At 32.8% G+C, this 4,888-nt stretch overlaps 1 pseudogene; it reads left to right on the forward strand.

The window, feature by feature from the left end:
- Nucleotides 1–2,103: 2,103 nt before the first annotated feature.
- On the forward strand, nt 2,104–4,601 carry LOC125870907 (chalcone synthase 1B-like; annotated as a pseudogene).
- The last annotated feature ends 287 nt before the right edge of the window (nt 4,602–4,888 follow it).

The raw sequence follows: 4,888 nt of genomic DNA on the forward strand, positions 1-4,888 counted from the left end.
TATGACATGAGTGAAAATATACCCCTAAAGTACTTTAGGGGTATTTTCAATACTTCTCTCGGCTTTTATTAAGAGTCCGTGCTCTACAAGAGTTTGAAAATTGCTATGTCATGTGCCAAATCGAGGGTATATCAAAGTTTAGTTAGTCAAGTAGAAAGATATTTTTAAGAATGTCAATAGTTCGAAACAAACCTAATGATTTGTGTCAAATTTAAAGGTATTTTCAATACTTATCTCTTTATTAAATTTCATTCCGTTCATGTACCAAATATTTCTTTTGATCCGTCTCTATTTGGTAAATTTTAATTTATGTGATATCTGACTAAGCATATTTAATTTTCAATTACTTAAAATGTGCAGTTGCGATCCCTTTACTTGGGAATATATTCTCAGATTTTGTAATTAATCATGTACTATAAAAATGTGTATATATTGTTATTTCATATATGTGGGTAATTAATGTAGTTCTAAAAATATAATTTTAATTTAACATATTCCTTACATATATGGATTTAAAACATACATTTTGATTAAGTTAAGATTAAATATGTTGAGTCTATGAGGCCCAAAATTAAAACCTGTTAATAATTAAAGAATCAAAAGTACTATTATCCTTTAAAAATAAATAGCTATCCGATTTTGAAACTCCTCAATCAATACTCTCAATATGTTCAAAATTTAAACTCGAAAACTCAGATTTTGTTATATTAATCATACATCAATTCTTTCTAATCAATACATTTACAAATTTAAATTCGAGAACTATCTGATTTTATCATATTAATTATACATCAATTCATCACAATCAATACGTTTAAAATTTAAATTCAAAAACTTTGATTCTATCATATTAATCATACATCAAATCATTACAACCAATACGTTAAAAATTTAAACTCAAAAACTCTAGTTCTGTCATATATCAACTCATTGCATTCCTGTATCTAACACAAAAATGTATATGTATGACACTCCACTGCATTTATTGTTTTTGACACTTTGTGTGACGAGTTGGAATTGCAAAAAAAAAAAACACATCTAATTAAATGTTAGTGTAAATATAAATATTACTACTTAATTTGGCAAGGACAAACTCACGTGTTCAAAATTTCTTTTAAAAAATTAAAAGCTAAACAACAAAATATTTAGGACAAATTACTTAACTACACTCCTTTACTTACCTTAATATCCATTTATCCCTACTTATTTCAAAAATTTCAAAAATCCCTTATTTACCTATGTATCCCGCATGTATCCCGTGCACAACGCTATGTATCCCGCTATGTGGAATGTATCAAACACTATGTATCCCGTGCACAACGCTATGTATCCCGCTATGTGAAATGTATCAAACCTAATGTATCCCGTGCAAAACGCTATGTATCCCGCAAACATCATTTTTAAGGGATTTTTGGTAAATAGAAAACTAGAAGGGATAGAATGTTATTTAGTACTTATAATATGTGGTTCCTATAATTTATACAAAAAATTATAACAATTTCATTTGGCTACGAATTAATGATGACTTATAAACAAATTCACTTAGCTAGAGGCTTTTCAGATGGATTAGCTAGGGATTATCGATAAATTTCGTATCTAATTCTATATTTCTAGTAGTGATTGTAGGGAGGCATATCTGATTCTCCAAAGAGTATTAATAGGGTTTAAAGTTGAGCTATAGGTGACATGAGCGATTCTCTTAAGCCCCGTTATCAAAACATTATATTGTATAGTGTAACTCCACAAGTAAGGTCTAGAGAAGATAGAGTGTACACGACCTTATCCCTATCTCATGAAGGTAAAAATCAAACTGCTTAAAAAAAAACTTGATTCATTTAAATCATATACTATATATAGAGTTAAAATTATTTTTTATGTATATATATAATATATATTTCGTATATCTCGTTTTAATTAAACTCTTGATATAGTTACGTCTCAAATTACTCTTGTCCAAAGCCCAAGGCTGTCAACACCATTCTTTCTTTTGGATTTCACATACAAATAAATGACAAGTTTAAACTACTCCATGAAAAATAAACGTTACTCTACTACACACCTAAAAAAAACCTAGCATATTATCCACCATTTTTTCCCACGAAAATGGTCACCGTTGAGGAGTATCGTAAGGTGCAACGTGCCGAGGGTCCGGCTACGGTCATGGCCATTGGAACATCTACGCCTTTCAACTGTGTTGATCAGAGTACTTATCCTGATTATTATTTTCGTATTACTAATAGTGAGCACAAGACTGAGCTCAAGGAAAAATTTAAGCGCATGTGTAAGATAAGTCCTTTATCTTATTAAAAAAAAAACTCCTCACCTTATTGTTTTTATATGTTCTGTTACATTTTATGTTAAGTTGCTAATATTTGTTTGGTTCGACTAACTTTTCATTGAATATGATTTTCCTGAACTTTTTAATATTTTTAAAATTATTAACCTGCTGAAATATAATACTTTTTATATAGTTTTCTAAAGAAGTTAAGGTGCTCTATATTGACTATATCCTTGTGTAATTTTTCCTTAACTAGTTGAATACAATTAGAGGTATATCCAGGATTTTACGATGATGAGTGCTCTATTACGAGTAGGTGGATCTAAGATATAAATTTGATCGATTTGACATTTAGGTTCTTATCATTAAAAACAATTAAAATTACTGGAATTTCGCACAAATCTCATAGTGTTAAGAGCTAATTACATCTTATCTCTACTCTTTTCCAAATTACAAAAAATTCTTAAAATTGGTAGAATCCGGATACATCCTAGAACGTATTGATACATCGCGTCTCGATTTCGAATATATCCCTCATCCTAGTACATCTCATGTCGGTTTCGGATACAACACTCGACGTCACAATACATCGCGTACGTCCTAATACATCACGCAAAGTGATGTATCCCGACACATCGTGTAAAGTGATGTATCCGACCAATACATTGCATAAAGTAATGTATCCGAGAATAGGAGAGTAGGAATTTTTGTAATTTTTCAAATGGTAGAAAATTTTAGAGAATATGGTAAAACAAGTTGTGTATTTAGGTAATTTTTCCTAAACTTATTGGTCCGAAATTAATTCTTAACTATTCAAATAGTGTATATTATATTGAGAACGAATGAACCATTAATTGTATGTTATATCATATCCAGTACCACTAGTTTTAATATACACATTTGGCTTAATTATATAAAAATATTAGATTGCTAAAAAGAATAGGAATTTTCAATGTGATAAACTTGATTTTTTTATGAAAATTTTGAAAGATTAAACCCCTCTCTCTCTATATATATATAAAGTGCTATCAATAATCACTTAAAGAGGTGTTATCCCAATTTTAGAATTCAAATAAAATAAGATAGACATAAAATTCTAATTTAGAACGATGCACTCAATCATCAGTTCATTATATGATACTTCAAGTACTGTAGGTTCACACGTCTATATTTAAAATATAATAGTACTGTATACGATTTCGAAAGGAAAGCATGGTTCACGTGAACCCAGTGACCCCCCTCATACTCCCCCTCATACAACACATGTTAATCTTGCTTAATGATTACCATGGTTGGAAATTTCATATCTTTATTATTTTTAATTTCTTGACAATTTTTTTCATATTTGCAGGTGATAAATCAATGATTAAAAAAAGATACATGCACTTAACCGAGGAAATCTTGAAAAAGAACCCTAATATGTGTGCATATATGGCACCTTCCCTTGATGATAGGCAAGGCATAGCTATTGTTGAAGTGCCTAAACTTGGCAAAGAGGCAGCCCAAAAGGCCATCAAGGAATGGGGCCAACCCAAATCCAAGATTACCCATTTGGTCTTTTGTACATCTAGTGGTGTGGACATGCCCGGGTGCGACTACCAGCTCGCTAAGCTACTCGGGCTTTGCCCATCGGTCAAGCGACTCATGATTTACCAACAAGGTTGCTATGCCGGGGGAACATTACTCCGGCTAGCCAAAGACATGGCTGAGAACAACAAAGGTGCTAGAGTCCTTGTTGTTAGCTCTGAGATCACTGTAGTCAAGTTCCGTGGACCTAGTGAATCTCACTTAGATAACTTGGTAGGCCAAGCCCTTTTTGGTGATGGGGCGGCCGCAGTTATTATAGGTTCAGACCCAATTCTAGGGGTCGAAAGGCCTTTATTCAAACTAGTCTCAGCAGCTCAAACTCTAGTCCCTGATAGCGAATGGGCTATCTATGGACACCTCCGTGAGGTTGGGCATATATCCTATTTACTCAAGGATGTTCCTGGGCTAATCTCGAAAAACATCGAAAAGAGCCTTCTGGATGCATTTCAACCTCTGGGTATATCTTATTGGAACTCTCTATTTTGGATCGCTCACCCAGGTGGACCTGCGATTTTGGACCAAGTTGAATTAAAGTTGGGCCTAAAGCCTGAGAAACTTAGGGTTTCAAGAGAAGTATTGAGTAACTATGGCAATATGTCAAGAAATGAGAAAGGCCTCTACAAAAGAAGGCCTAGGATCTACAGGTGAAGGGCTTGAATGGGGTGTCCTTTTTGGATTTGGGCCTGGGCTTACAATTGAGACTGTTGTTCTTCACAGTGTTGCTACTTAGTGGGCTGGGCTTCTACTATGGGCCTCTACAATTTGTATGCTACAGATGTATTTGCTATATTTTGTTTGTTTTTTTTTCTCTAAATTTTATCTTCGCGAATAAAGATATTTAAAGGGCCGACGATCTTTCGAAAATAGCTATCTTTACGAGATAGTAATAAGGTATGCGTACACTCTACTCTCCACTCCACACTTAGTGAATTTCACTGGATAAGCTATCGTTGTTATAAATACATATATTTGTAAACTATGTTATCAACACCTGAAGAATACTTATTCTCCAAATTTAGCATT

Source organism: Solanum stenotomum, chromosome 7 (genome assembly GCF_019186545.1).
Source record: "Solanum stenotomum isolate F172 chromosome 7, ASM1918654v1, whole genome shotgun sequence".
Taxonomy (NCBI): domain Eukaryota; kingdom Viridiplantae; phylum Streptophyta; class Magnoliopsida; order Solanales; family Solanaceae; genus Solanum; species Solanum stenotomum.